Source organism: Xyrauchen texanus, chromosome 28 (assembly GCF_025860055.1).
Source record: "Xyrauchen texanus isolate HMW12.3.18 chromosome 28, RBS_HiC_50CHRs, whole genome shotgun sequence".
Lineage (NCBI taxonomy): Eukaryota > Metazoa > Chordata > Actinopteri > Cypriniformes > Catostomidae > Xyrauchen > Xyrauchen texanus.
This window is the reverse complement of record NC_068303.1, coordinates 28,923,846-28,936,332: the sequence shown is the minus strand read 5'-3', so window position 1 is coordinate 28,936,332 and position 12,487 is coordinate 28,923,846. Positions and strand designations below refer to the sequence as shown.

Below are 12,487 nucleotides of genomic sequence, written 5' to 3'. Positions count from 1 at the left end.
GACCATGGGGCAGTGGAACAAGGTGGCCTGGTCAGATGAATCACGTTTTATTTGATATCATGTGGATGGCCGAGTGCAAGTGCATCATTTACCTGGGGACGAGATGGCAGCAGGATGCACTTTGGTAAGAAGGCAGGCCGGCGGAGGCAGTGTGATTCTCTGGGCAATGTTCTGCTTGGAAACCTTGGGTCCTGGAATTCATGTAGATGTTACTTTGACACATACAACCTACCTAAGATTGTTGCAGACCATGTACTCCCCTTCATGGCAATGGTATTCTCTGATGGCAGTGGCCTCTTTCAGTGGGATTATGCGCCCTGCCACACTGTAAAAATTGTTCAGAAATGGTTTGAGGAACATGACAAAGAGTTCAAAGGGTTGACTTGGCCTAGAAATTCCCCAGATCTCAGTCCAATTGTGCTGGACCAACAAGTCCCGATCCATGGAGGCCCCACCTTGCAACTTACAGGACAGAAAGGATCTTATGCCAACTTCTTGGTGCCAGATACCACAGGACACCTTCAGAGGTCTTGTCGAGTCCATGCCTTGACAGGTCAGAGCTGTTTTGGCAGCAAGAGGGGGACCTACATGGTATTAGGCAGGTGGTTTTAATGTAGTGGCTGATCGGTGTAAGTGTAGGTCAGTACATGTGCATTACTTTGTGTGTGTGTGCCGACCTGTTGGGCTACAAGGGCATAGACATGGATGTCAGGCTTGTAATCCAATCAACCAAAAAAAGCAAATCAAATTACTCAGAGCAGCTAAGTGATGCATCTCTATACACAGAGAGAGTCTGAGACAGAGCGAGAGAGAGAGAGAGAAAGCAGTCGTAACAACAAGAAAATACAGAGAACTCTTCATCCTGTGGAGAACTTGTGAATTTCCATGCAAGAACAATGAACAAATGAGTCAGGGTGCAGAGACCAAAGCTATTACAATGCAACAAGAAAATAAAAATAGAGAAAAAGAAAATAAATCTAAAAGCAACGAGTATGTATTTGCAGACGAAGGTTAAGCACCATTTTCCAGTACACCCCCCTTCTTCCTAACAAACAAAAGGCAGTCAATTGGCTGCTAAAGGAAAAATAAATTAATCCTCAGTTTATTTTAATAAGCCTTCACTAACTGAAGACCCTCGTGCATTCTGTCAGCTTGTCTCCACTGTCTGCCTTAACTACCTCTGAAACTGCAATCAGCCGTTCTGGAACTGAAAGCTTTAGGATAAAGTCAGTGAAACAAATTTCTTCCACTGGCTCAGGGGATGTGTGTGTGTGTGTGTGTGTGTGTGTGTGTGTGTGTGTGTGCATTTGTGTGTGTGTGTAAGACTGCTGCTGTAAAATGTCTGCAGGTGCAAAGGCTAAGAGTAAGCCTTCATTGAGGGCTGTCTTTTATAGATGCATGAATATTAAGATGTGAATATGGATTTTTAATGGGGGTGAACGTAGCAGATTTTTGTGTGATAAAGTCTCTCTTTCTTACTTTCTTACACAAGCTAATTGATCTTTATGCCTATTAGACTTTCATAACCGCAGATGAATAGACATTTCTGTAAGAATTTTGCATGGGAAATTAGCAAGCTTGTTCTATCAGACTACGTGCAAGAAATTTGAACTCTGAATGGAAGTTGCTAAATCAAAAGACCTCTTGAAAATAGTTTGAAAAAGTGCAATCTTTTTGTTTTTGACTGTGTGAGTATTTGAGGATCCTTGAACAGCTCAATCCATGAAAATGGAACATACTCAGGACTGTTAAAATGTTCTGTGGCAAATAAGCCAGTAAGCTGTCTATGGTTCTAAACAAGACATTATAAGTTTCTAGACATGCTTTAAAGGGACAGTTCACCCAAAAATGAAAATTCTCTCATCATTTACTCACCCTCATACTATTCCAGATGTGTATGACTTTCTTCCTTCTCCAGAACCAAAAACAAAGATATTTAGAAGAATATCTCAGCTCCACAGGTCCATACTATACATGTGAATGGTGACCAGGCCTTTCAAGCTCCAAAAATCACATAAAGGTAGCATAAAAGTAATCCATACACCTCCAGGGTGGGAAGACGTTCTCACAAATGTCTTCAGAAGCGATATAATAGGTGTGGGTGGGCAACAGATCAAAAAAGGATTTAAATATTGATATTTTTCTCACCCACACCTATTACATCGCTTCTGAAGACATAGATTAAACCACTGGAGTCATATAATGTATACCCTGAGTGCAATGCAAGTCACTTTGGATATAAACATTTGTCAAATTTATAACTGTTAGTAGGACTGGGAACCGAGAACTGGCTCTTGTTCAGAACCAGTTCCTTTTTTATTTATTTATGTATTTAATTTTTAAGGGTTAAGGGTTCCCGAACATGCTAAACATACTAAAATACTCTGTCAGTGTTTCCTGCAGCGCAATTTAGCAGCAGCACTATTCTACAGAATGAAACACAAAGCACATCCAGTGTATTCTTATTCACAAACGAATGGCTGAAATGAGCCGGTTCTTTTGAATCTACGGCACAAAACATACAATGCTACCAGTATTGACCTGTTTCAGTGACGTCACACTTCCCCCGCAGCCGCCATATTTGTGACCATCAGCGGGAGGAAACAATGGCAGCGAATGGGAAAACATCTGTAAAACGAAATCAAGAGAAACCCCAAAAAATGCTTTTGATCCATGCAAAGTCTCAGGAAAGGTGTATACAAGTCTGAGGTCAGCACAAATATTGCCAAATTTGACTTTCACGGACTAGTGAAAATAATTTATTTTATATTTACGATTCATCCCTATATACGCCAACGAGTCTGACAGGTGTCCGGCGAGTACACACACCTACCACTGAACATCTCTCATTCAGAACTTACACATGTTGCTGATGTTCTCTGCTCTGATTTGGTCAAAATATTACAAAACGTCTGTGATGATCCCGTCTGTATGAATGTAAGAGCTGCTTTTAACTCATGAAGAATACACAGAAAGCAACCGAGGCATATTAGTGAATATGACAAATATGTTTACATTGTAGTCTGGCAGTGTGAATAATGTCAGTGCTTCATAATCTTATGTGTTGTTTATTGACTGATATATAAACACATTAAATATATACTATATAGTCACAATGTAGTGCTTTTTATTTATCACAACGTGTTACAATTATGACATGCCTTTTACATAGTCTGAATGCATTTCCAGTTTAATTGACCAAATTGATGATGTTATACATATAATTGACACGTGTCAATACAGTGCATTGAAAAAGTATTTGCCCCTACCTGATTTCTTCTATTTCTGTATATTTTTCATAACTCAATTCTGATAACTGGAGATCAGTCTTTCACAACGCTCTCCTTTGCAGAACTGCTTTAGTTTAGCCACATTGGAGGGTTTTCGAGCATGAACTGCCCGTTTAAGGTCCTGCCACAGCATCTCAATTGGGGCTAAAATGTCAGGACTTTGACTAGGCCACTGCAAATCCTCAATTTTGCTTCTTTTGAGCCATTCAGAGGCTTAAAGTAAGAGACTTACTCTTATGCTTTGGATCATTGTCTTGCTGCAAAATCCGGTTGCTTGAGGTTCAACACTTGGACTGATGACCGGACGTTCTACTTTAGGAATTTCTTTAGAATATTTCTGTATTTTGTAATATAATCCATTCATTTCCATGGCCGGTCATTTTTGACCGGGAACTCAAAATGAAATAAAACCAAAACATTTAAAGAAAATGGTCAAATTTGTGTGTGTGTGTGTGTGTGTGTGTGTGTGTGTGTGTGTGTGTGTGTGTTTTCAGATACCATAGGTGAACAAAGGCAAGAAATTTAATAATAAAAAAAATTGTAGGGAAAAAAGTTGACCGGAACACAGCATAAGGGTTAAATATATTTGGGTGTGCATTCTTAGTGTACACAGCAAAGCTGCTCTTGCTGGAATGTATTGCAAACTTAGGTGCAATCAAACAGACCCGCAGTTCTTTGTTTCACTACATAACCTCTATTTTTCACTCTCTCTCTCCCCCTCCCTACCTCTTGTTTTTGAAAACCAGTTCACAAGGTTCATTTAACAGTAGTGTGAGTTTATTAAGAGGTTGCATGAAAATTTCATAGAAAAATGCCTCTCATAAACATGGCACACAAAACAAACAAACAAAACATTAACTTATGCTAAGACGGCAGCCACTATGAAATCAGTGCCTATTTCTTTGGGCTAAAATAAAGATGCTATTGTGAGCAGGTTAAGATTTGCGTCATAAATTCAGCTAATGAATATTTAATGGAATTCCATGTCTTTGATATTCTCTGTATTGCTGGGCTTGTATGTTTTAATTGGGAGGCTGGTTTGAATATTCATGGAACCCTGTTTTCTCTCGGCCTGATATAGACGTGGTGGTATGCATTTCAACCCTGTTTTCTGTTCAGCTGAGGTCTGTTTATACAGCTTAAGTTTTATATTCTCTCTGACTCAAGCCACAATTTTAAAAAACAAAGGACCAAAAAGTGAGTTAGAAATCACTCTTTTATTTCTCTATGAACCTGTATAAGAGTATGACAAATAAATAAGACTTCTAAAGCCAGTTGCCTTCATTAAAACTGCCCTGTTGCCAGTAAGTAGTCTCTGATCTGAGTGAAAATAACACAGAAAGGCGACAGGCTTACAATTCTCCTGGCAATGATGGGCGTGCTCATTGGTCATGGCTCATATTGGATTTTTTGATGGATAGTGTTGCAGAATTAAAGTGCACTGGAGTGGAGAGGAGAGGACTCTGCATGCCCCAGCTCTGGGGCCAATCATCCTTAAGCCATTAGCCTCAAACCAGCTCACACTTCCAAAATCTACATATTCAAATACAGACATGCAGTGCTTGTCTTTCCATTTCCTAGCATTAGCAGTCACAAGCTATAATAAACCTGAACAGTAAATATTTTGGCTATGTCTGTGCACATGTTCTTTTACAGTCTCACTCCATTTACATTACCAGTGAAAAGCAAAGACACAATGATTAAATTGATGTTCTTCATGATCTTTAAAACCTTTTGATCTAAAGGCATGTGCTTAAATTCTTGCGGTTATGTATTTTCTTTTAACAGATAGTGAAGGAAATACACCCAACATGTGGCCAGCATACATGGGAACACCTTAAATACTGTTTGAAAATCATCCCTTGTGGCAATCTAGGCAAAAATTTCTACTTTTAAGAAGCTAAAATGCAATATAATATAGTTTTGATTTGTTTAAAATTTTGGTCCCTGCATAATTTGATTTAGTGTAGTGTAGGTGCATATCATTAAATGGAGCACACTCACACACATATACACACTACTTGTGGTAGATACTTGGGGGCCAAAGAGAGAGAGCGAGACAGTTTATGAGTGTGTGCAACAGAGTGAGAAAAAGAGATGAAAAGAAACTGGTAATTGGACCGGGAGTTCGAGACAGGTTGACACCCGACCAGAGGAATTCCCTTTGCATACTGCTGGCACCCTCACTTGTACTCTCTCACTCTGTAGTGGTCTGCTCATCCACTGTAAAAAAGGTTTGTCATTTTAACTGTAAAAGACTGTAAACAAAAAAATAAATAAACGTTAATTGGTTAACGGGTAGTTACCTTAAAATATATGATAACATTATTCAATATATATTTGTATTAAATTTTTTATGAAAAAGTCTGATTTTCTGTATAATTAACAGTAAGAGAGTACATGTATTTTTTATGTAAATTATTGTTAAAATTATGGTAAAAACAATAATTGGGCATTCCCAGAATTCCCAGCATGACCCAGGAATCTCACATGTATTACCCTGATGGTGCTTAGTATTTGTGTGAGTGACACTGAGCACTGTCCCTACATGTTTATTGGTCATTGCTCCAGGAAGGGCCTCTACTGATGAACTTCATGTCATCATGTGCCCCTTTTGTAATTACTACGGTGATGAATGCACCGTAAAATATAAAGGCATCAAAATTACATCACGTAAAGCCTGAAACGTGGTTAATGTCATTTTTTTTTGCAACTACAGCTGCCGTTTTTTTTTTTTATCATAAATTTAACAGGAGTTTTTTTACAGTGATTCATGAGGCCAGATCTTCCATTAGGATTGAATTATAAGCACTAAGATCTCATCTTTTCCTGTCTTTGCTAATCACTCTTTCCATACTCTAGCCAACCCGGCACATACATCTATCACAAATAGATCTACAGAATGCCTAGGTAGTGCCAAATCATAAAAAAAAGTAAGACAATTAGAAAATAACAGAATACTTTCCTACTGTGCAACATCAATGCTGAATATAAAATGCAGTGTGTATTTGTGTGTGTGTGAATATATATATATATATATATATATATATATATATATATATATATAGTATATACTGTAAATACCGAATATTATACTTTATTAGGTACACCTGTATACCTGATAAGATAATCGCATGAATATACCCAGATAGCAATGAGTCGGCGGGCCTCTGGCGGTGCACCGGAGGCAGTAGAAGCGGCAGAATGGCATTATCGCAAACACGTTTGACGAAAAACACGTTTGTCGCAAACACGCTTTTTCGAGCGATCTGCCGCATTGTATATATATATATGTATATATATATATATATATATATATATATATATATATATATTTTTTTTTTTTTTATTTTTATAGCATGCAGTTTATCAAAAATAATGATTGATCAAACCAGACAAATTTCCATTTGGCGTTTTAATTCCACATTTCAAAGTACAGTAACTGTCATTGAAACAAGATGTCAGATCACTGAAATATAAATAACAGAAAAATACAAACATTATACACACACACACACACACACACACACACACTAAAGAACATGCAGGTTTCCAATTCAATTTTGGTAAATAAAAAAAAATTTAAAAACACTACTGTAACACTTACAATAATTGTTAATAATATAAAGAGGTCAGCTCTGGGATGAAAAGAATTACCAGTAAACATAAGCAATGAGGATATTTGGTTCCCAACAAAGTGCAGGATACCAAATAAATTGAGGTATAACATCATATTTACAAGTCATTTCGAAGAATAGGGTAAGTGGTAATAATTTAGAGTAAAGCTCTGGAGTAGAATATACCATTATAACTGCAATGCTGACCTGTGGCACAAGGATTTACAAGCTATACTTAACAATAGAATAACAGTTAAGCACTATGACGGAATGAAAGTAGAATATTTGGTACTAGTTAATGTGCAATATCAAATATCAGAGGGATGAAATAGGATTTACAAACTATAATAGAATGACGGAATGAAATAAGCCAAAACTAAAGTCACGGTAAGTAGAATATTTGATACCAGATAATGTGCAGATATCAAGTATTAGATGTATAATCTTGGATTTACAAGCTATATTTAAAAATAGAATAGTTAAGCACTGTAACAATGAAATAAGCAGCAAATTGTATATTAAATAATTGAGATCTTTGGTATCAAAGAATGTGCAGGATAACAGGTATAATATACATTTTGACATTCAACTTACACATGACAACAAGTGGGAACAAATACAATTAACAGCAGAAAATCTGGCTGTAGAGAACACAGCCAATCAGAATGTCTGGAGAGGTTGGGGTCTGCGTGGCGTAGTGGACTAAGAATCACCGGTTTTCCCCGACCTCCAGAATGAGGCAGTGCAAATTGGCATATCTTCAGTGATTCCTTGTGCGCCTGAGCAATTTCCACAGTGAACAGTGTGGATTGGGTGAGTGTAGTCTGACACTTTTAGCAGGCTTTTTTAGGGGTCTTGATGTTACTGACTGCAGGATAAAGAAAGGGTTCCAGTTGTCAGTGATGCTAGGGTGTCAGTAGTCAGCCTAAGTTAAGGCGTCGGCTGTGGGTCCCTCTAAGCTGTGCGGCGCCTTTTTCCACCTTCACTTTCAGATGCTCCTTTCAGGTAACGCGTAACGTTAACCTGGATCGCCTCATCAGTGGCATCCTGGGTTGCCAGGTTCTTCCGGATGGCTCCTGTAGAAAATAAAGATCTGTCATTCCATTTGAATGGCATAAGGTCATACACATCTACTTAAATATAAAAAAAATATCCAACTTACTTTGAACAATGGTCTTCAGGAACATGTCTCTAAAACAGGGGTTCTCAACCTTTTGCAAGCTGGGCCCCCCCAAAGCTGGTTCATTGCAGTTGGGGCCCCAGTGCCCCCCGCCCCGCCCCATGCTTTATTGTTGTTATTATTATTATTATAATTGGCAGTAGCACCAGACTTCTAATGTGAGCTTGCAGGCATTATTATTATTATTATGAGTAGTAGTAGGCCTATCATCATTACTAGGCTATTGCTATATAATTATATGAGGTTACATGCTTTATTGTTGTTGTTATTATTAGTATTATTATCATTATCATCATCAGTAGGCCTATTATCATTACTATAATTGGGAATTGGCACCAGACCTCTGATATTAATTTATGCTTTATTATTGTTATTATTACTAGGCCTAATAGTAGGCATCATCTGCATTTTTTACAGAAGCTTGCTGGTAGGTGATGTTAATGTGAGACCTGAGCCTGCTTTGCCTTGCAAAGATCCTCAATTCTTGGCTCAATGTTTGATAAACATAGCCTCAAATCATCCTCGATTTGTGCACGATTGCGGTATTTCGTTTTGAGTGCAGTCATTTTTGAGAATCCTGCCTCACACAAATATGTCGACACGAAAGGATGGAGAATCTTCAAGGCGACGTCACAGAGTTCAGGGTATTCCTGCATCAATGCTGCCCAGAATGACGAAAGAGGGCAGGAGCTAAAGAGTTCCTTCAGTCTACTGTCACTCTTCAGCTCAATAAGCTGTTCCTGCATATCAATTGATAGCTCGTTTGCTGTGCACACAAACGGATCTCGAACCCACGCAAAAGAGCGATAATCCTCTTTAAAGTACGTAGCAAATTGTTTTCTCATTGCTGACAGGTGCTCAGACGCTGATTGAAATAGGGAGGAGAAATCGTGTGACGTGCCTGCATCAGTGATAAAGTCTGCAAGGCTGGGGAACATGTCGCAGTTCCCTCGACTGATGCGGCCATGCCAGAGGTCTAGATTTTGTGTGAAGGCGTGCACTTTGTCTGCAAGGAGCAAAATATGAGATTCGCGGCCTTGCAAAGACAGGTTGAAATCAAACAAATGAGCGCCGTTTTCTGAAGTCTATGAGCGCAGCACACACAAATAAACTAAATTGACATACTGCAGTTAAATTTCAAAATGTGGTGTTTTTATATTTATAACATTTGAATACAGTTCAGCAACATACATCACACGACCTGACGACCAAGAGAGCTGACAATTGACCATCACTTAATTTACCATCACCTCACGATTGAAAATGTGACACTGATTTCATATGACAGTTCAACAAACAAGTTAATAATATTAAGTCACTTACATTTTAGACGAAATAATGACTGTTTTGGTCTATTTTAGCAGCGAAAATAGATCCGATGAATCCAAACAAAGATCACAGCATAGCCATAGCGCATCTCACAGCAATACTCAATCGTGTTTTGAATGATTCAGTGTTGTGAACGAATCGGTTGAGTCAAAGATTCAATGACCCATTCACAAACATCTGTCTCATTCTTGATGAATCGGCCGTTTGAACGAATCGTTTGAATGAACGACTCAATGACTCGCTTAATGAAACCGCTTATCACCTGCATTTGCACTCACTATCGACAAACCAATCAAATTTGTTCAAAACTTTTTTTTTTTTAAATCAGTCCAAACACATTTTAATTTTTATTCAGGAGTGATGTATATACAAAACTATAACTTTTTATGACAGTAGTTTAGTGATAAAAAAATGTGCCCAAAAAAAATGTTTTTCCAGTTTTTTTTCCCTTCCATCGTAGCCTACTCGCGCCCCCCCCCCCGGTTGAGAACCACTGCTCTAAAACAATGCTTTATCCCCTACACCAGTCCAGGTTGTATTGATGGAAAGGTGATTAGAGAAGATACTCTGAAGCATTCGCCACGCAGTTGTCTTTAGGTCCCTCCCACATTTGATTGCCAAAAACCGAAGCTGAAAATACAAAAAAAACAAACGTGTTACAAATTACATTTCTCTGACGCTTCTCATAAATTTAAAATGTGACAGGCTGTGGATTCAGACTGTAGAATATGCAGTGTACAATCTTAATTGTACTTTTTAGATTACCCTATGGCGTTATAAACGAAATCAGCACACTTACAAATCGTTGCTGGAGCTCTTTATCCTGCCTCAAACTGTTGTCAAGCAACGCCAAATCTTCCTGGGTGTCTAGGGGGGAGTAACAGATCCCCTGTCAGGGATAACTCTCCAACAGACACATTGGCACTGAAATGTTGCAGCATAGCATCCATTTTGTTGTCCATGCTACGCACAACATTGCCAATTCTAAACAAACAACTCTCCAAGACGTCACAGCATTAGGGTCTGATCTGCACCTACAGGGGTTCCCAGAATAAAAGAATAAAGTAGTCAGTCCTGGTCCTTCAACTACTAAACTATGACATTTATATCTAGGTCTACTACATGTACAGGTGGCTCCAGTGGGAATTAAACCAACAACCACAGGTGTTGTTTGCAAGTTGTACCTGATTGCCCAGTGCGAGCAAATGTCTTCAACATTGTCCCAACTTGCTTCACCTGCTCTATAAGTGAGCCGCTGTCACCTGGGAAGTAACAATATATTGATTAGAAATACACTAAATATAATAGTAATATAATATAACCACAATTATCATACCAGTAACTTTCCCTGTAATTTCTATCCACAGTATGTTATGCATGGCATACAAGTTCATAATGAAGAACCCTTATGATAACATAAATTTCATTTTTTTTCTTTGAAGCAGAATATTTGTTTGTAAAAGGGGAGGAAAAAGAAAATGAAATATTGGTATAGAGATTTTGGTTGATATATCATACTGTACAGTGAAATTTGCTATTGTTTTATCCCTACTCACCTGAAGGACGGATAGATCAGGCAAATCTCCAGTCAGGCCTTTGTAGAGTGTGTGCTCCTGCATATCCACAGGTATTTTAATTCAAACATGAATTACAATTATCACAAAAATTAACAAACAGTCTGCTTTAAAACTAAGAAAAAACTAGCTTCTATACTAACGTTACATTAAAAATGAACACGTGGCGAACTAGCTTAGCCGCTATCTGCCGGCACACCACATTAGATTAAAATACTTACCCTTGTAGTTGTGCAGATAACTCGATATGTAGAGTTTAAAGCCCTTGTCCCTCTTGCTTGTCGGAGCAGGGGACCAGGCATCAACAATGCGATGAACATCGCTGACGCAAATTTTCGGAAGATCCTGGAGACATCGAAAACAGACATTTTGTGCGACGCGCAAGTAAACCATAAAAAGATATGCCGACTTCTGGCGACAGCGGAAGTTCGTCACTACCATCACAAAAAACTTTCTGCATTTTTACATTTTCAAAGTTTCTGAAGCGATACGAATTATGGGGACACAAGAAATATCTTCATAAACCACATTTATGGCATTATACTCTTGTAATTACCAGTCTGTAACCTAAAAAAAGTCCTTGTAAACCGCCCACACACACACACACACACACACACACACACACACACACGACTCAGTAAAATTGACAGTTAAATAATTGCATGTGTGTAGAGTGTAGAGCGATAATTAAGTGTGTGTTCATGTTGTGTAGGAGTGTGTGAGAGTTTTGCGGTTGGAGTCTGATTGTGTGGGGTTAAATAAATACCCTCTCCAGATTGGAACTCAGGGTCTGCTGCCATAAAGGGAGGGAAGCTAATGAATGTTGCACAGGTGGCCACTTTTTAACAGTACACACCTCTCACATTCAACAACCTCACCCACAGCATATGCGGCCAAGTAACATGCAAACACTCTCGCTTATTGAAATTCCACCTCCAACACGCAGCCATATTTAGAAGCACATCCATCTTACATGAAATGAGCACATGCCCATCACTCTAGTGTAAATCTATACAAAAGATCTGCAGTTATTTACATGATTTCTAGCTATTCTAAAAATGGTGTAAATGCGTAATAGAGAAACCATCAGTACATTCCAATTGACAAATAGTGCACTACAAAGTTGAATCCACATTTTATTAAATGGTATATGGTCTGCACTTCTATAGCGCTTTTTTAACCTTAGCGGTTTTCAAAGCGCTTTACACTGTGACTGATTCATCCATTCACACACACACACACACACACACACACACACACACACACACACACACACACACACACACACACACACACACACTCACACACACACCAATGACAGCAGAGCTGCCATTCAAGGCGCTAGCCTGCCATTGGGAGCAACTTGGGGTTCAGTATCTTGTCCAAGGACACTTCGGCATGTGGAGTCATGTGGGCCGGGAATCGAACCCCAACTCTGCGATTAGTGGCCAACCTGCTTATTTAGTCACTTTTACTGTTCTAAAACCATTCACTTAC

The 12,487-nt window shown here is 38.6% G+C and overlaps 1 long non-coding RNA gene across 1 annotated transcript; it reads right to left on the bottom strand.

Annotated features, from left to right (window-relative positions):
- Positions 1 to 9,919: 9,919 nt before the first annotated feature.
- Positions 9,920 to 11,484, bottom strand: LOC127622512 (uncharacterized). Its single transcript, XR_007967976.1, has 5 exons — positions 11,212 to 11,484; positions 10,973 to 11,029; positions 10,601 to 10,678; positions 10,216 to 10,450; positions 9,920 to 10,046 (listed from the first exon to the last, which is right to left on the bottom strand). It is a non-coding gene; the product is annotated as an uncharacterized LOC127622512 (long non-coding RNA).
- Positions 11,485 to 12,487: the final 1,003 nt, after the last annotated feature.